We start from the raw sequence: 21,427 nt of genomic DNA, 5'->3' as shown, positions 1-21,427 counted from the left end.
GAGCTAGACTGGGCGGTGCAACCTCCCTGACAGAGAGGTGGCACCGCCTGAGCTCAGTCTTCGAGCAAGACTGGGCGGTGCAACCTCCCTGACAGAGAGGTGGCACCGCTTGAGCTCGGTCTTCGAGCTCTGGCAGAGAGGTGCAACCGCCTCAGTCAAGAGGTGGCACCGCCTGGGCTCAGTCTTCGAGCTCTGCCAGGCGGTACAACCTCTCCAGTCAAGAGGTGCAACCGCCTGACCCCGGAATTCCGGGATTTGATCGTTTTGAGCTCCAAATTTGAATTGGGTTGGGGCCTATAAATACCCCACCCATTCAGCACTGAAGAGATACAGATCCACACCGAATTCTTGATCTTTTCAGTGATTCTAAGAGCTCAAATTTGTGTAAAGTCCAAAAGTTCTCCTCTTTTCTGTTCTTCAAGTCTTGAGTTGTAAAGAGAGGAGAGAAAGGATCTGTAAGGGTTGTCTCCTGAGCCCGTCAAAAGGAGAGAAACTATAAAAGGGCAGTTGGCCTTCGCCCATTGAAGGAAGGCCCCTAGTTGACGTCGGTGACCTCGCAGGTGGAGGAAGCCAAAAGTGGAGTAGGTCAAGACTGACCGAACCACTCTAAATCTCTGGTTTGCGTTTATTTTGAGCACTTTATCATTACTGCAAACCTCCTACATAGCTACTGCTCTCTGCGCTTTTACGAACAAGCTTCTAAGTTCTAATCTTTCCGAATCTGCATTCAGACGTCAAAAGGTGTTTTCGTACGATCTTTACATTGCAGCTTACATTTACGTCTTGAATCTGTTTATAACTGCGAACTGTCTTCTGCGCTTTTACGAACGAGTTCCTTTGCAGTTTACATTTACATTTTGATTCTATTTATAACTGCAAACTGTCTTCTGCAATTTTACCAACGAGTTTCAACATTTAGACGTAAAACTGCATTTAGACGTAAATCGACTTTCCTCGCACAATCATCAGATTTCAGTTTACGTTTACGTCTTGATTTCAATTACATACTGCCTTCTGCGAATATACAAACGAGTTTCAAAGTTCAGACGTAAATCTATGTTTAAGACGTAAATCTACGTTTAGACGTAAATCTGCGTTTAGACGTAAATTTGCGTTTAGACGTAAATTTGCTTTTTGCAGATTACTTTTTGAGCTGTACAATAGCAGCACATTGTCTTTATACTTCTGCTTAAACTGCGCTTAGACACAAACTGTGTTTAGACGCAAACTGCGCTTAGACGCAATCTGCGCTTAGACGCAAACTGCGCTTAGACGCAATCTGAGTTTAGACGCAATCTGCATTTAGACGTAAACTACGTTTAGACGCTAACTGTGTTTAAACGTAAACTGCACTTAATCATAAGTAATCTTAGAATCGACTTTTGCATCAAAATAGTTTTTATCGAACGAACGCAGCTTTCGTTTTTAATCGCTGAAAGATTTCCGCTGCACTAATTCACCCCCCCCCCTCTTAGTGCTCTCGATCCTAACAATTGGTATCAGAGCGGGGTATTTCTCATTTCGGATTTACACCCGAGAGAAATGGCTCTTCAAGAGGGCTTTTCGGTCTTTCGTCCACCGTTTATTTAACGGATTGGACTACACTTATTGGAAAACTCGAATGAGAGTTTTCTTGATTTCTCTAAATCTAGATTTATGGAATATCGTTGAAAACGGTTTTCAACTTCCCTCTAAACCGACGAACGAATGGTCGGATTGGGAGAAGAAGTATTTTTCTTTAAACGCAAAGGCTATGAATGCTTTATTTTGCGCTTTAGACAAAAATGAGTTCAATCGGGTTTCTTTGTGCGAAACGGCTTTCGATATTTGGCGCACTCTTGAAATCACGCACGAGGGAACTAGTAGAGTCAAAGACTCGAAAGTTAATATTTTACTGCATGATTTCGAGCTTTTTCATATGAAACCAAGCGAAACCATTGTTGACATGTACACCCGTTTTACGGATGTCGTCAATGGTTTAAATTCACTTGGTAAAAGCTTTTCGGATTTTGAACTCGTTAACAAAGTTTTGCGCTCACTTTCTAAAACTTGGGATTCAAAAGTAACTGCTATTCAAGAATCGAAAAACTTGAACCAATTTCCACTTGTAGAACTAATTGGTTCATTGATCACATATGAAATGACGTGCAATGCACGTGAAGAACTTGAGAACCACCTTCCAAAGAACAGGAAGGATTTGGGACATAGAACATTTGAAGACCACTCGAGCATAAGCTCAAGTGATGGTGAACTTAAACTACAAATGAAACGAAAATTAAAAAGCAAAAAGAATCAAACTACTTGCTTTAAACGCAAGAAGAAGAACAAAAATTGGGATGAATCAAGCTCCTCCGAAGAAGAGAAAGTCAACAAAAGCAAGGCGGCAAACTACGCCTTAACAGCCCACAATGATGAGGTAATCGAAATCCCCCTAATTTATTTTGAAATTACTTGATGCTTTCATGATGTATTTTTCTCTTTTAGTTTAGAATTAATTTTCTTAAAAATTACATGTTAAAAAAAAAAAAATTATTATGATCATACTAAGTAATTTCAAAAATGATAATATTGCATATTTTATGATAAACAAACAAAATGATCTTGATTGAAAATATGAAATCATGGTTAAGAAGTAATAATGTGCATTACGTTGATTTCCATTGTTATTTATCGATTTTGATTAAAGATCATGTTTGATTTGAAGAAATGCATAATGATCAAATTAAATATTTTGATTAACAATTTTATGCATGAGATTTTAAGCCGATGATAAGCATGTGTTATTCTCATGAGATTTTAGGTGGCAAACTACGCCTTAACAGCCTACAATGATGAGGTAATCGAAATCTCCCTAATTTATTTTGAAATTACTTGATGCTTTCATGATGTATTTTTCTCTTTTAGTTTAGAATTAATTTTCTTAAAAATTACATGTTAAAAAAAAAAATTATTATGATCATACTAAGTAATTTCGAAAATGATAATATTATAAACAAATAAAATGATCTTGATTGAAAATATGAAATCATGGTTAAGAAGTAATAATGTGTATTACGTTGATTTCCATTATTATTTCTCGATTTTGATTAAAGATCATGTTTGATTTAAAGAAATACATAATGATGAAATTAAATATTTTGATTAACAATTTTATGCATGAGATTTTAAGCCGATGATAAACATGTGTTATTCTCATGAGTATATTTGAAAAACTATGGCAAAAATGTGCTCGAATGCATGAACGTGTTAAGATTATTTTTCGGACATTCTTGATTCAATGTTCAAAACACTTAATTGCCATGATGATTTTACACTATAACATGTTGGAAATTATATGTTTTGGATACATAAATTTTTATGATCATGAGCATGTTTTATCTTCATAATTGAACTTGAAAATATATAGCAAAATCTTATCCGAATGCATGAAAGTACTAATTTCATTTTCGGATTCACTTAACAATTGGTATCCTAACAATCGGATTTTCTCATACACTTTTGAAAAATATTTTTCTAAAATGGATTTGATGAAATGATTCCTGCTTATAAATTCCATCTTGAAATATGAATGATAGTGTCTTTGCTTGCAAAGATTTTTTCACATACATATCTCCTACGATTCATGTGCTGAAAAAGAATTTATAAATCATAATACAATGAGATTTCTTATGCAAAAATAAAGTGCTTTTGTGATTCTTTGCTAAAGAGAATAATTATTAAAATCATGATCTTGATAATTATAACATGAAGCTCTATATAAATCAAGATTGTTCATTATGCTCCCTACATTTATCAAAAAGGAGTTCTTCAGATGAAATGCAACTTGTCTTTTGATTTCATGATATTTTGTGAATTTCGAAATTAATTTTAATGACTTGATTATGAGTTTCAAGTTGACGATTTGATTTGAATAAGTTATGTCTAAATCATAATCATGATCTTGCAAAATTAAAATCACAAATAATATCTTTTGGTATTCATGAATTGATACTCACAATATGAAAGTATTGGTATTCATGACTTGATTTTGATTGAAACATTACATGCTTAAATTAATCATTCTTCTATGTTTCAAAAATTCTTTAAATGCCTTATGTGATAACTGAAAATTAATTTGCTTTATGATGAATCACGAATCATGACTTGATCTATGATATTGAAATATTTTAATCATGATTCTTGGTTATATAATTCCTTTGCCCTATTAAAAGGATTTGTTGAATGGATCATGTCCTTTTTGAACTTTCTTGATATCATGACAAGATTTTGTAATATGGCCTGTATAATAATTAAAAATTTTTGGTCATTGATTTCTCCCTTCTTTTCGACAAAAACAAAGGGGAGAAAGCTTTTGCTAGTTAGAACATGCAAAGAAAAGCAAGTGCAATCTTGCACATGAAGCAAGTGTTGAATTGCCATGATTGAACCTAAGAATCTTGCTATGCTTTTGTGCTTATATGTTGTGATGAAAGTATAGCTTCATGTTATAAAAACTTGCATATGTTTTAAAATAGCTAGAGCTACTTCTCCTTTTGTTGATGATAAAGGGGGAGAAATATATGAATTGATACTATAAGTGCCATATTTGAATTTTCATCATGTTAAGATATCAAGAACTTGCATCGTAATTCTACTTGATGATATCTTGCCATGTGATGAAATGCTACGATTTGTTGCTAAAATGATGCATGCAATACTTATGCTTTCTACGTAATGTATTGCATATGATATGAACCTTGATTAAAATTACCTTGATTTGAATTCAAGGTTTATCTCAATTATGGAATTTTGAAATAAGAATGATTACTCACCTTTGTCATGATTTAGAAATTGACAGAAAGGGTTTTCCCTTCTTTTTGATAATGACTAAGGAGGAGATAACTTGCTAGCACAATTCAAAAAAAAAAAAAGGGCAAAAATTACAAAAGAGAAGAAATTGCTATCTTGAACATCACCGATAATTGCTAGCTTGAAATGTCAAGAAAATGCAAAAACTTATTTATTTTCTTGCACATATAAAGAGAAGATGCAAATGTAACACTTGCCAAATTGTTTGCTTGCCTCATGTAAAACATTATCTCTTGCTAGTTTGGCATTTTGCTAGCTTGCACTTTGCAAAGAAAGCAAAAATGACACTTCTCAAAAGAGAAGAAAGAGCTTGTTATCTTGAACATCACAAGCTTGCCAAACAAAAATTTGCAAAAGTGCTATCTTGCCTATCTCAAGAAGCAAAACTTGCATATCGTAAAAATTTGCTAGCTTACAACTTGCATATTTCAAGAAGCAAGAGTTGCCTTCTTGAACATCTCTAAATTGCTAGCTTGCAAGTTCTAAAATGTTGCAACATTGCTAGCTTGCATAAAAGTGCTATCTTGTATGCTGTAAAACTTGCATATCTAAAACTTGATAGCTTGAATGTTCTAAGCATGATGTAACATTTGCTAAATTTTCTGGCTTCAAAACTGCATGATGATAAAACTTGATATTATGTTTTTCATGCAATGAGTTAAAACTTACATCACAAACACTTGATTGTGGTACTTCTCCTTTTTGTTGATGACAAAGGGGGAGAAGTATGTTGATGACATCACATGTTATGCATAAGTTTATGATGACATATTGCTTGGATTTTTGAATCCAAGAGTTTCTATCAATATGGCATATTGATAGGGGGAGTTTGTTTAAACTCTGGGAGTTAAGGTTAACTCCGTTTATGATGACATGTTGCTTAGATTTTTGAATCTAAGAGTTTCTATCAATAAGGCATATTGATAGGGGGAGTTTGTTTAAACTCCGGGAGTTAAGTTTAACTCCGTCATCAAGTAGTTGTCATCATCAAAAAGGGGGAGATTGTTGAATCTCGTATTTTGATGATGAAACTCCTTGATATATATTTATGATTTAATCTGTGTTTTGAGTGACGCAGGGTGCTTCGATTAGGATGAGACAATTAAAGCAGGAACATCATGTTGTGCCGGAGGAACATGTCAGAAGATTGGACGTCGGGCCGGTGGATCGGTTGACGTATCGATAGAAGGCTTCGGGTCGTGGACTCGGGCATCGGGCCAAGAAGAGCGGGTATTGTGCCAAGGATATCGGAGTTGCAGAGTCAACTGGCCGATTGGGCAATAGGCTGAAGGAAAGGACGATGCGCCGAAGAATCAGACGAAGCGTCGAGGGACAAATGACATGCCGGACAACTTGGTTAATTGCTTAGGATTAATTGTCTCGATCGAAGTTTTGTTTTAAGTGTGCAGGATTAACTACGATGAAAGTTAGACAAGCAGCAGGAGTTGCGCCGGAGTCAAGTTCATGATCACGTTGGGAGTTCGAGAGTTCGACGGAAGTTCGGACGGTCGTCGGAGGTTCTGCGAGAACAGATCCGAGAAGTCCAGAAGCTTGCCAAGCGAAGCTCATCGGAACTTGCCAAGTGGATCGTCGCAAAGTCCAGGAGTTTGCCTGAAGTCCGCAGGAGCATCACCGAGGGTTCATCAGATGATCGACGGAAGTTCACCGAAAACTCGCCGGAAGAAGCGATTGACGCACCGAAGCAAAGCTGCAGAAATTGTCTTAGATCTAATCGTAGTTAGCACATTGATTAAGTTGGAAAATGGGAGGTGATCCCATTAGCTTAATCTTGGGGCAATTGGGCCCGTGAAAGACTAAAATTGGGCCAAATGGAGTTAACCATTCGGACCCTGATTGCACCAGGACGTGCAACCACCTAGGCCAGGAGGTGGCACCGCCTGGGCTAAGCCTCCCAGCGAGACTGGGCGGTGCAACCTCCCCAGCCAGGAGGTGGCACCGCCTGAGCTCAGTCTTCGAGCTAGACTGGGCGGTGCAACCTCCCTGACAGAGAGGTGGCACCGCCTGAGCTCAGTCTTCGAGCAAGACTGGGCGGTGCAACCTCCCTGACAGAGAGGTGGCACTGCCTGAGCTCGGTCTTCGAGCTCTGGCAGAGAGGTGCAACCGCCTCAGTCAAGAGGTGGCACCGCCTGGGCTCAGTCTTCGAGCTCTGCCAGGCGGTACAACCTCTCCAGTCAAGAGGTGCAACCGCCTGACCCCGGAATTCCGGGATTTGATCGTTTTGAGCTCCAAATTTGAATTGGGTTGGGGCCTATAAACACCCCACCCATTCAGCACTGAAGAGATACAGATCCACACCGAATTCTTGATCTTTTCAGTGATTCTAAGAGCTCAAATTTGTGTAAAGTCCAAAAGTTCTCCTCTTTTCTGTTCTTCAAGTCTTGAGTTGTAAAGAGAGGAGAGAAAGGATCTGTAAGGGTTGTCTCCTGAGCCCGTCAAAAGGAGAGAAACTGTAAAAGGGTAGTTGGCCTTTGCCCATTGAAGGAAGGCCCCTAGTTGACGTCGGTGACCTCGCAGGTGGAGGAAGCCAAAAGTGGAGTAGGTCAAGACTGACCGAACCACTCTAAATCTCTGGTTTGCATTTATTTTGAGCACTTTATCATTACTGCAAACCTCCTACATAGCTACTGCTCTCTGCGCTTTTACGAACAAGCTTCTAAGTTCTAATCTTTCCGAATCTGCATTCAGACGTCAAAAGGTGTTTTCGTACGATCTTTACATTGCAGCTTACATTTACGTCTTGAATCTGTTTATAACTGCGAACTGTCTTCTGCGCTTTTACGAACGAGTTCCTTTGCAGTTTACATTTACATTTTGATTCTATTTATAACTGCAAACTGTCTTCTGTAATTTTACCAACGAGTTTCAACATTAAGACGTAAAACTGCATTTAGACGTAAATCGACTTTCCTCGCACAATCATCAGATTTCCGTTTACGTTTACGTCTTGATTTTAATTGCATACTGCCTTCTACGAATATACAAATGAGTTTCAAAGTTTAGACGTAAATCTACGTTTAAGACGTAAATCTACGTTTGGACGTAAATCTGCGTTTAGACGTAAATCTGCTTTTTGCAGATTACTTTTTGAGCTGTACAATAGCAGCACATTGTCTTTATACTTCTGCTTAAACTGCGCTTAGACGCAAACTGTGTTTAGATGCAAACTGCGCTTAGACGCAATCTGCGCTTAGATGCAAACTGCGCTTAGACGCAATCTGAGTTTAGACGCAATCTGCATTTAGACGCAAACTGCATTTAGACGCTAACTGTGTTTAAACGTAAACTGCACTTAATCATAAGTAATCTTAGAATCGACTTTTGCATCAAAATAGTTTTTATCGAACGAACGCAGCTTTCGTTTTTAATCGCTGAAAGATTTCCGCTGCACTAATTCACCCCCCCCTCTTAGTGCTCTCGATCCTAACACATGTCTCCAATGGTCTCATTTAGTTTCATTCGAAACAACTCATAAGTATGCACTAAAAGATTAATTTTTGACTCCTTCAGTCGACTAGTGCCTGCTTGAGTCACTTCGAGTATGTGCCAAATAACAAAAGCAGTTTCACAAATGAACACACGATTAAACACATTTTTATCGAAGGCACAAAATAAGGCATTCATAGCCTTTGCATTTAAAGCGAAAATCTTCTTCTCCAACTCATTGCAATCGTTCATTGGAAGAGAAGACTTTTGAAACCCATTTTCTACAATATTTTATAATTCGAAATCCATTGAAATTAGTAATATCCTCATTCTAGTCCTCCAATATATGTAATCTGTCCCATTGAACATAGGCGGACGTGTAATTGAATGACCCACTTGGTTGCTGGCAAATGCCATCTCTCTTGGGTTTTAAACCAAACGAGAGTGAACCTTGCTACCAATTGATAGGATCAAGAGCGGGACTAAGAGGAGGGGTGAATTAGTCCAACAGATAATTCTTCAATTTTGAAAAAATGTTCGTTTTGATTCAATACGTTTCGTAAATAAATTGAACTTGAAAGCTTATGTAGAAGTGCTAAGAGAAGGTTAAGGAAGTTTGCAGTAATGTAAATTGCACAAATTGAAAGGTAAGCTAGAATTTAGAGTGGTTCGGTCGAAATGACCTACATCCAATTTCGGATTCCTCCTCCGTCGAGGTCATCGGCGTCCACTAAAGCATTCCTTCAATAGGCCAAGGCCAACCACCTTTTACAATCATCTAGGCAGTGTTCTTATCTTAGGTTAGATCAAATCAACAGTAGACTCTTGCTGTGATTACTTAGGGAGGTTTTAAATATTGTGTACAGTGACGTGATCCTTGTATCCCAGTTATTCTTTTGTGATTGTTGCCAAGGTTTTGAGCAAGAATTTGAGATTTGTATATTCATTATTCTCATAGTAGATTATCTCTAGTTTGTCTCGTGGTTTTTACCCTTCACATTGGAGGGGTTTTCCACATAAATCTTGATGTTCTATTTGATTGTGATTCCATTTAATTCCTTTGTGTATTATGGCCTACTAGTATTTGTTCATATACAAAAGTTTAGTTTCACTTTATATCAATCAGAAGAAACCTTCGCTCCTGTGGCACGATTAGAAGCCACAAGGATGCTCCTTACCTATGCTAGTAGTAATACTTTTAAGTTATTTCAAATAGATGTTAAAAGTGATTTTCTTAATGGCTTTATTTCCGAAGAAGTTTATATTGAACAACCTCCTGGATTTGAGAATGATAATTTTTCGAATCGTGTGTTTAAATTGACTAAAGCTCTCTATGGATTAAAACAAGCCCCAAGGGCTTGGTATGAGAGACTTAGCTTATTTCTTATCCAAAATAATTTATATAAAGGCAAGGTCGATACTACATTGTTTATTAAAAATTTTAAGAATAATTTTCTTATTGTTCAAATTTATGTTGATAATATTATTTTAGATTCTACAAATGAATCTTTATACAAATCATTTGTCAAGAGTGTGAGTCTAGAATTTGAAATGAGTTTAACGGGTGAACTAACTTTCTTTTTAGGTTTACAAATCAAATAACTTAGTGATGGTATTTTTCTTAGTCAAACAAAATATGCATTAGACTTGCTAAAATGGTTTAATATGGATAGTTTAAAGGCTATCAATACTCCTATGAGTACCCCCATTAAGTTAGACATTGACGAAAGTGGAGAAAGCTTTGATCAAAAAGCTTATAGGGGTATGATAGGTAGTTTACTATACCTCACCGCAACTAGACTGGACATCATGTTTAGCGTAGAACTTTATGCTAGGTTTCAATCTAATCCTAAGCTATCTCATCTTAAAGTAGTTAAAAAAATTCTTAGATATCTTAAAGGAACTACTAATTTAGTATTATGGTATCCAAAATATGAAAATTTTGAATTAATTGCTTATGCTGATGCAAATTTTGTTGGATGTAGAATAGATAGAAAAAACACATCCAGAACATGTCAATTCTTAGGATTACCTCCCAATCCTAACATAATTTATGATCTACCTATAACAATTAAGACAAAATCATAGCACTTCTTTTTACGGTGCGTCAATTGCTCTTCCGGTGAGCTTTCGGTGAACTTCCGGTGAACATCCAGCGAACTCCTAGTAATGCTCCGGCGGACTTTCGGCAAGCTCCAGGACTTTACGTTAATTTTCTTAGCGAGTTCCAACGAGCTTCTTTGGCAAGCTCCTGGACTTCTCGGTTGGTTCCGGTAGGACTTCCGACGAACTACCGAACTTCCGACGAACTCTTGAACTCACAACGATATCTCGATCATGACTCTAACATAACACCTGCTTTATGTCTTACTGCTATCGTAGTTAATCTTGCACACTTTTCTCAACATATATATTAGAACAAATAATTTACAATTGACTTCATCTTCAAAATCCGAGATTCAACAATTCTACATGCATAATTTTGCAACAAAAGTTACATTTGTTTCGGGGTGAAACATGCAAATGTTAGGACTCTAGCTATGAGAGTCCTAATTGAGAGGGACATTCTGTTAGGAATCTGTTAGGACTCTAGCTAGGAGAGTCCTAATTGAGAGGGACATTCTGTTAGGACTCTAGCTAGGAGAGTCCTAATTGAGAGGGACATTCATATAGGAGTTTTTTCTTAGAGAAGAATTAGGAGTTGTAAGGGAATAGGAGTCTTGAGTAGGAGTCCTATTAGAAGTTGGTTAGAAGTAAGAGTCTTATGTAGGAGTCCTATTAGGAGTTAGGGTTTAGAAGCCCTATAAATAGCCATGTATTCCTTCTCTTTTCATAAGCAATAGATGAATCTTTTCTACAGCCTTTGAGCAGCAACTTGGAGGGAGGAACCCCTATAGAGTTCCAAGGAGGCCGATCCCCTAAAGAGATCAACCCCAAGTTTGGAATCTGCAATGGTTCTATCACCTGGTATCAGAGCAGCATTCTTGGCGTCTCGCTGCCCTTCCACAGCCATCTATCAACCCTCCACAACCATCCAAAGCAATTCCCACAATTGCTTAAAAGATCGTCGCCGAATTCCACCATCATCTCCACCACCGCAAATCATCCTTTGATCTCCCCGTGAATTGCAACAGGTTCTGGTTTCCTACCTTACTACTGCTGCAATTTAGTTATTCCTATTCGAAAATCCAAAAAAAAATTTCGTTCCTATATTGCTGCAAATTTTCATCGTAAGTTGCTGAAATTTTTCGACGAGAATTCTGCTATCGCAACTTACACCAATTTTCTTACTGTTACTGTCGAAATTTTCTTGATTAAATTGGACATCCTTGCTATCATATAAACTGAGATATTGCTGTCAATTCCCACCTCAAATCTCTCAAATTTTTTGTGGAGATTTCATCGAGAAACCGCTGTTTCTTCGACGATAATTCAGCTCATACAAGACAACACAATTCTGCAGCAAACTTTCAATGATTTCTATCAAACCTATACATGCCTTTAACCCGTCAACAAAAGAGAGATCTTAACATCACAGATTTGGGGTCATATACTATTGCATCTGAGGAGGCAATCAATGCTAAATTTGAAGCCTTTGAGGCATGAATGGAGGATAAGATTCAGACTCTCCTTACCGAATTCAGTTTGGGCCGACAACCAAGCCGGAAGAAATCACATCAAGGAGAGAGCTCTAACCAATCACATCATGCCCAAAGAGATGACTTCCAAGAGAGAGGAGGCTCTATGACTGGCCCCAACTATTCACGCATGAGAGTGGACTTCCCTAGATGGGAAGAAGGAGACCCAATTGGTTGGATCTTGCGTACGGAGCGATATTTTCGGTACCATAAAACTACGGATGCATCCATGGTGGAAATTGCAGCTATACATCTTGAAGGGGATGCCATACAATGGTTTGACTAGTTTGAACACACTTATGGAGTCCTTTCATGGCGACAATTCAAAGAAGGATTACTGATCCGCTTCGGACTAACTTATTACGAGAACATTGACGGACAACTAGCAAAGATCCGACAAACCTCCACCATTCAGGAGTACCAGACCAGGTGTGAAAGGTTATCTAATCAAACTCGTGATTGGTCTGAAAAATAGTTATTGGGGACCTTTATTGAGGGCTTAAAGCCGGAGATCCGGGGAGAAGTTAAGGCGCGACAACCTTACACGCTTATGGCAGCCATCTCTTTCACACGACTTCAAGAGGAGCGATTGAACCATGAAGCCCGGTGGACTAGGATCACTCCACGACCTACAATACTAAAGACCTCAGCCCCCCCTACTATCAACCGAGTCCCTGCACCGAAAAGGTTAACAAGAGAAGAACTTCGGGAGCGATCTGCGATGGGGTTATGTTGGCATTGCGACGAGTCGTGGAGCCGCGAGCATCGCTGTAAAAAAGGTAGACTTCTTATGATTGAACTAGTAGAAGAAGAGGTCATTGAACATCTAGAAGAGAGCTTTTAACATGAAGAAGAAGATATGGAAGAAGAGCCACGGCCGACCGACATTACGGTACACGCACTAGCCGGCTACTCAAATCCGCAAATGATGAAAGTTGGAGGCCTTCTCAAACAACAGCCGATCACTGTTCTCATCGACACGGGTAGCACTAATAACTTCCTGAATAGTAAGGTTGCTGCTCGGATGACACTGCATATTGAAGGTTGCAGCAAGTTCGATGTAAAGGTTGCCGACGGCAGAATCCTAAAGTGCGACCAAAGATGCCCGCAGGTGAAACTATTACTGCAAGACCAAGAAATTATCACCGATTTCTTCCTCCTACCAATCGATGACTATGAGGCAGTGCTTGGTATAGAATGGCTGACTACACTAGGTGATGTCTCTTGGAACTTTTCTAAATTAATTATGAAATTCTACTGTAAGGGCAAACAGATCATCCTACGCGGGAAGCGCGTAAGCAACGTTACCACTGTTTCGACCCAACGAATGGAGAAAGTTTTGCACAAGGTAAATGGTGGCTTTTTGATGCATCTCCAGCCACAACCAGAAGAGAAGAAAATAGAAATTGAAGATCAAAATCTTGCCCAATTACTTACTGAATTTGTCGACATATTTGCTGAACCGCGTGGTCTTCCTCCTTCTCGACAACATGACCATCGAATTCCAATCCTTCCAGGAAAGCCACCAGTGAACACTCGATCGTACCGATATCCTCACCTCCAGAAAGATGAAATTGAAAAGATCGTAAAGGAGATGCTTGAAACAGGGGTGATTCGGCCAAGTTGCAGCCCCTATTCCTCACCGGTGCTAGTTGTACGCAAGAAGGACGGAACTTGGCGGATGTGCATCGACTACCGAGCTTTAAATGGCATCACCGTCAAGGACAAATACCGAATACCAGTGGTGGATGAACTTCTTGATGAATTGAAAGGATCTCGAGTCTTCACGAAGTTGGACCTCCGATCCGGTTACCACCAAATTCGGGTATGTGACGATGACATTCTAAAAACTGCATTTCGCACACATGATGGCCATTATGAATTCTTGGTAATGCCTTTTGGACTCACTAATGCTCCTTCAACCTTTCAAAGTCTCATGAATGATATATTTTGGAGCTTTCTTCGTAAATTTGTGCTGGTATTTTTCGATGATATTCTCGTTTACAGCCCTTCTCTTGAGACTCACTTTTAGCATTTATGGATTATTTTGACGATCCTTCGGGAGAATACTCTTTTTGTTAAGCAACCAAAGTGTAGCTTTCTCCAGCAAAAAGTAGAGTACCTTAGGCATATAATATCAGAAGAAGGAGTGGCGGTAGACCCAACAAAAATTGAGGCAATGCAAGGCTGGCCGAAACCTACAAACGTGAAATTACTACGGGGATTCCTTGGACTAACGGGCTACTACCAAAAATTTGTTAAGGACTACGGGAAGATCAGTGCACCACTCACTTCTTTACTGAAAAAAGATGCTTTCCAATAGTCGGACAAAGCCTCTGCTGCCTTCGACAAACTTAAAGCAGCCATGACAACGACGCCGGTGCTTGCGCTACCAGATTTCAATAGACCCTTCATCATTGAGGCCAACGCATCTGGAGTCGGAATTGGAGCCGTTCTCATGCAAAATGGTCGACCACTCGCATACACTAGCAAGGCATTATCTCCCTCCCATCAAAACATGTCAGTATGTGATAAGGAGATGCTTGCCATTGTACACGCAGTAACAAGGTGGAGACCCTACCTGATCGGCCGACGATTTCAAATTAAAACTGACCATAACAGCCTCAAGTACTTTTTGGAGCAAAAGATATCATCCCCTGAGCAGCAAAAATGGGTAACCAAACTTCTTGGATTTGATTATGAAATTATTTACAAAAAGGGGAAAGAAAACATTGTTGCAGATGCACTCTCACGGCTACCTGAACAAGCTAAGGTTTCAGCCATCTCCCTTCCTACCACCGGTCTCCTCGAGGACATTAGGGAAGAATGGAAGAAGGATCCAGAGATCAGCAACATCATAAAAAAATTGGAGGAGGATCCAAGTGCAATAGCCCACTACACCTGGGATTCGAGGGATCTACGCTACAAAGGTCGCATTGTGCTTATACCTGACTCCCCTTGCATCGCAATCATCTTGCATGAAATGCACTCCATACCTTCAGCAGGGCACTTTGGATTCCTAAGAACCTACAAAAGAGTGAAGCAAATTTTTTATTGGAGATGGATGAAAAAAATTATTGCTGAATATGTGGCACAATGTGATGTATGTCAACAGCACAAGGGTGAAACTGTGGCAAATCCAGGGAAGCTACAACCACTACCCATACTAGACTCAGTGTGGACTGACATCTCCATGGATTTCATTGAAGGGCTGCCATCTTCCAAAGGTAAAAGCACGATTCTCGTGGTGGTTGATCGACTTACGAAATATGCTCATTTTCGTGCTGTGAGAAATCCCTACACTGCTGCTAGTATTGCCCAGATTTTCATAGAAAATATTGTTAAACTGCATGGGATGCCAAGGTCCATCGTAAGTGATCGTGACAGGATCTTCACTAGTAAATTTTGAACCGAGTTATTTCAGTTACGAGGCACCAAACTCAAGATGAGCATAGCGTATCATCCACAAACTGACGGCCAAACAGAGGTGGTAAATAGGTGCTTAGAGACGTACCTCCGGTGTTTCGCTAGCGACCGACCAAAAGAGTGGGCGAAATGGCTTCCCTGGGCCGAATGGTGGTATAATACTACATATCATTCATCTACAAAATGTGCCCCTTATGAAGCATTGTATGGTCGACCAGCCCCTATGATTCCAAAGCATGTAATTGGCTCAACCAAGGTAGATCAGGTTGACCAAGAATTGACTGATAGGGACAAACTGTTATAACTGTTAAAAGATAATCTCTCTACCGCTCAAGCCAGAATGAAGCAGCAAGCCGACACACGACGAAGTGAAAGAGAATTTTCAGTGGGAGATTGGGTTTATCTTCGCCTACAACCATACAAGCAACTCTCTATCAACACTCGAGCCTCCATGAAGCTATCCCCACATTTTTATGGGCCCTATCAGATCACAGAGCATATTGGAGCCGTGGCGTACAGACTTAAATTACCTGAGGATGCCAAAATTCACCCTGTCTTCCACGTATCATGCCTAAAGCCCAAGTTGGGTTAACACGAGTCACCCCAGATCCAACTGCCCAACACAACTGAGGATGGAGTTATTCAAGCCCAACCACAAGCCATCCTCGATCGTAGGATCGTGATGCGTCGCTGACATCCCTCTACTGAAGTACTAGTGCATTGGAATAATCTACCACTTGAAGACGCCACATAGGAACCATATGAGGAGCTGAAGACCCGGTTCCCTGAGTTCATGGAATCTCAGCCTTGAGGACAAGGCTGATTTGAAGAGGGCGGGTCTGTTAGGACTCTAGCTAGGAGAGTCCTAATTGAGAGGGACATTCTGTTAGGAATCTGTTAAGACTCTAGCTAGGAGAGTCCTAATTGAGAGGGACATTCTGTTAGGACTCTAGCTAGGAGAGTCCTAATTGAGAGGGACATTCATGTAGGAGTTTTTTCTTAGAGAAGAATTAGGAGTTGTAAGGGAATAGGAGTCTTGAGTAGGAGTCCTATTAGGAGTTGGTTAGAAGTAAAAGTCTTAAATAGGAGTCCTATTAGGAGTTAGGGTTTAGAAGCCCTATAAATAGCCATGTATTCCTTCTCTATTCATAAGCAATAGATGAATCATTTCTGTAGCCTTTGAGCAGTAACTTGGAGGGAGGAACCCCTATAGAGTTCCAAGGAGGCCGATCCCCTAAAGAGATCAACCCCAAGTTTAGAATCTGCAAGGGTTCTATCAGCAAAGTAAGGCCTTTAACAAAGGTGGTTGGATTTTGGTGAGAGCTACTCACAAATCCGATTCCTCCTTTTCTATGAAGGTAACCCTTGTTGGCAAGGATCATGTTCAAGGACTTGTTACCAACCTTAAATTTTTCTAAGGTTTCTTTGAGTAGAAAGTTTTTCTTTCTAAGTGTTTCTAGTTCATCACATTTCGTACATAGAGCTAAACTATCATTTTGCTCAACTTTTAATCTATCAAAATCACTAACAAGAGAAGCATGCTCTTTTTTCAACAATTTATATTTTTTACTAATTAATTTGCATTCATCAAATAAATCATGAAAAGCATTTAATAGTTCATCAAAGGATAAATTTACATCAAATGAACTACTCACCTCATCTCCAATAACCGTTAATGCATAGTGAGCAACTTGCTCAGGGTTGGGTGGCTCCTCTTCTTCGGATGCACTTGAGTCGACCCATGTTGGTTTAAGAGCCTTCTTCTTTGGTTGCCTCTTCTTGGCTAGGTGACATTCGCTCTTGTAATGTCCTAGCTTCTTGTATTCAAAGTATATTACTTGATCTTTCTTGGGTTCGAATTTATTTTTGGTGTCTTTTTTAAATTTATTCCTTTTTATGAATTTTTTGAATTTCCTTGTTAAGAGTGCCACATCTTCATCAAGGTCCTCATCACTTGAGTTTTCTTTCAAGTGGACTTCTTGGGTTCTTAGTGTCATATCCTTCCTTTTCTTTGGAAGGGTGTCCTCAAGCTCTTTGTGAGCTTTACAAGTAATCTCATAGGCCATTAGTGACCCAATTAGTTTTTCGAGAAAAAATATTTAAATCTTTGGTCTCTAGAATGACTATGACTTTAGGGTCTCAACTCTTTGGAAAGAATCTTAAAATTTTATTAACAAGTTCAAAATCCAAGAAACCTTTACGAAGTCCTTTTAGACCATTGAAGACATCTCTAAATCAGGTGTACATGTCTCCAATGGTCTCACTGTTGAATCTCAGATTTTGATGATGAAACCAATTGATAAATGTTTATGAATTAATCTGTGTTTTGGGTGACGTAGGATACTTCGATCAGGATGAGTCAATTAAAGCAGGAAGAATCATGTTGGACCGGTGGAACATGTCACAAGATTAGACATCTAGCTAGAGGATCAGATTACGTATCGACAGAAGGCTTCAGGCCATGGATTCAGGCATCGGGCTAAGAAGAGTGGAAATTACGCCAAGGATATCGGAGTTATGGAGGTCAACTAGCTGATTGGGCAATAGGCTGCAAGAGAGGACGATGCGTCGAAGAATCGAACGAAGCGTCGATAGACCAATGGCATGCCGGACAAAATGATTCATGCTTAGTAATAATTGTCTAGATCGAAGTGTGTTTTTACATGTGCAGGATTAAGTATGATAGCAAGACATAAAGCAAAATAAAGTCCTGGAGTCAAAAACGAGATTTCGTTGGGAGTTCGAGAGTTCGTCGGAAGTCTGGACGTTCATCGGAAGTTCTATTGGAATTGACCGAGAAGTCCTGGAGCTTACTAAAGAAGCTCATCTAAACTCGCCAAGAAGATCATCTTGAAGTCCAGGAGCTTGCCGGGAGTTCGCTGAAACATTGCCGAGAGATCATTGGAAGTTCGCCGGAAGATCGTCAGAAGCTCGTCGGAAGAAATCTAGACTTACGGACTTTGCATAGTTTAGTAAATGTCTTAAAATTTATAGTTAGCACATAATAGGGATTAGAATTGGGCTAACCCAATTAGGGGATAGTTGGGCCAAGAGAAAGGCCCAAACAGTGACCAAACAGGTGAAACTATCATGGCACAGTCTCCGAGATTGTGTCAAGTGGTGGTACCACCCAGACTCAGTCTCCGAGACTATCTGGGTGGTGGTACCACCCAGTGTCATGCTGCTGGCGGTGGTACCGCCCAATGCAAGCGGTGGTACCGCTCGTACCGTGAAATTTCGGGGGTTTGAATTTTGGGATCCAAATTTAAATTCATTTGGGGCCTATAAATACGCTAGCTATTCCTGCATGGATAAGCAAGAAATATTAAGAAAAACCCTGTGATTATAAAGTTGTAAACCTTATAAAGTTGAGTTCCCTCCTCCCAAAGCTTAGAGAGAATTCTATCGGAGGTGTGAGAGGGATACCTTGTAAAAGTGGGTTGTAAAAGGTTGTCTCCTAAACTTGTAAAAAGGCAAAGAGGGGTGTAAAAGGATAGTTGGTCTTTGTCCATTGAAAGAAGACCGATAGTGAATGCCGGTGGCCTCGATGGAAGAGGAATCGGTGACGTGGATGTAGGTCACGATGATCGAACCACTATAAAAATCTGGTTTGCATTTCTCTTGTGTAATTTATTTTATTGCAAACAACTTTACTTGCTTTACATCCACTATGCTCTTCCATATGTTTTCAAAGTTAATACCTTTACGAAACAATTTTTTGTCGGAAACAGATTTAATCGCAATGAAGTTTTTAACTGACGTAATTTTTACTACTACACTAATTCACCCCCCCTCTTAGTGCCGACTCTTTTCCTAACAATTGGTATAAGAGCCTCATTTTTTATATTTGGATTAACACCCGAATAAAAATGACTCTTTTCGGCTTTCAAGAGGGTCACTCTCTCATTTATCCTCCCTTGTTCAATGGGACGGACTACGCATATTGGAAAACTCAAATGAGAGTTTTCTTGCTTTCGTTGGATTTGAATTTATGGGATATTATTGAAAGCAGTTTTTGAAGGTCTTCTCTTCCAATAAACCATTGGAATGATTTAGAGAAGACAACTTTTAACTTAAAAGCTAGAGCTATGAACGCTCTATTTTGTGCTTTGGATAAAACTGAATTTAATCGAGTTTCTACTTGCGAAACGACTTTCAAAATATGTCACACTCTTGAAATCACATACGAAGGCACAAGTGAAGCAAAAGATTCTAAAGTGAATCTTTTAATGAACAATTTTGAACTTTTTCAAATGAAGCCAAGTGAAATCGTTGTTGACATGTACACCCATTTTACGGATGTCGTCAATGGTTTAAAAGCACTTGGTAGAAGTTGTTGAATCTCGGATTTTGATGATGAAACCAATCAATATATGTTTATGTTTTAATCTACAATTTGAGTGATGTAGGATGCTTCGATCAGTATGGGACAATTAAAGCAGAAAAAATCATGTTGGGCTAGAGAAACATATCAGAAGATTAGACGTCAGGCCGGTAGATCGATCGACGTATCGACAGAAGGCTTTGGGCTGTGGACTCAGGCATCGGACCAAGAAGAGCGGACATTGCGCCAAGGATATTGGAGTTGCGGAGTCAATTGGCCGATCGGGCAATAGGCCGCAGGAGAGGACGATGCGCCGAAGAATCGGATGAAGCGTCGAGAGACCAATAACATGCCGGACAACTTGATTAAATGCTTAGTATTAATTGTCTAGATTGATGTGTGTTTTTACATGTGCAGGATTAACTACGATAGCAAGGCATGAAGCAAAATGAAGTCCTAGAGTCAAGGACGTGATTATGTTGGGAGTTCGAGAGTTCGTTTAAAGTTCGGACGTTCATAGGAAGTTCTGGACGAACCAACCGAGAAATCACGGAGCTTGTCAGAGAAGCTCATCGGAACTCGCCAAGAAGATCGTCGTGAAGTCCAGGAGCTTGCCGAAAGTCCACTGGAACATTGCTGAGAGATCGTCGGAAGTTCACCGGAAGATTGCCGGAAGCTCGTCGGAAGAATGACATAGGGACATGTTTAGCTTAGCAAATGTCTTAGGATTTCATAATTAGCACGTAATTAGGCTTGGATTTGGGCCAACCCAATTAGGGGCTAGGTATGCCCATGTAAGGGCTATGTTGGGCCAAATAAGATGCCCAAACAGTGCCCCAAGGAGTCTCATCGTCATGGCACAGTCTTTAGGACTGTATCAGGCGATGGCACCCCTAGTCTGAGCAATTGTACCACCCTTGACAGGGTGCTAGGCGGTGGTACCACCAGTCTAGGTGGTGGTACCACTAGTTTAGGTGGTGGTACCACCCAACACTGCCCCCCAAGCGGTGGTACCACCAGACTTGGGCAATGGTATCGCCTAGTGCAGGCGGTGGTACCGCCTATGCCCGGGGAACTCGGGATGAGATTTTTTAGGCTCCAAGTTTGAATCAACTTGAAGCCTATAAATACCCCTCTCATCCCTAGTTAAAGCATACAAACACGGAGAGTCTAAAAGAAAAGAAATGCTGTCGAAATCACTTGAGAGATCCCTCCTCTAGCCTTAAACTTAGAATTCTGTTTAGAAAGGAGAGTGAGTGCTTGTAAGGGTTATCTCCTAAACCTGGTAAAAGGAGAAGAGGGGTGTAAAAGGTGATTGGCCTTTGCCTATTGAAGGAAGGCCTTCAGTGGACGTCAGTGACCTCATCGGAGGAGGAAGCCAAAAGTGGATGTAGGTCAAGATTGACCGAAACACTCTAAATCTCGATTTGCATTTACTTTATGCTATTTATCTTAACTGCAAATTGCCTCCATTGCTTTACATCAACTACACTTCCGTAAGCTTTCAATTTAAGCTAAGTTTTCAAAAACGGTTTTACGTCGGAAATGGTTTTATCGTACAAAAGTTTTTAAACCGTCATGATTTTACCGCTGCACTAACTCACCTCCCCCTCTTAGTGCTGACCCTGATCCTAACAATTGGTATCAGAGCCATGGTTTTCTAATTTGGTTTAACACCCAAATAGAAATGGTTCAAATCGACTTTCAAGAGGGTCAATCTCTCATTCATCCTCCCTTTTTCAATGGG

Source organism: Musa acuminata, chromosome BXJ3-8 (assembly GCF_036884655.1).
Source record: "Musa acuminata AAA Group cultivar baxijiao chromosome BXJ3-8, Cavendish_Baxijiao_AAA, whole genome shotgun sequence".
Taxonomy (NCBI): domain Eukaryota; kingdom Viridiplantae; phylum Streptophyta; class Magnoliopsida; order Zingiberales; family Musaceae; genus Musa; species Musa acuminata.
The sequence above is the reverse complement of the archived record's forward strand: the minus strand, read 5'-3'. Positions refer to the sequence as shown.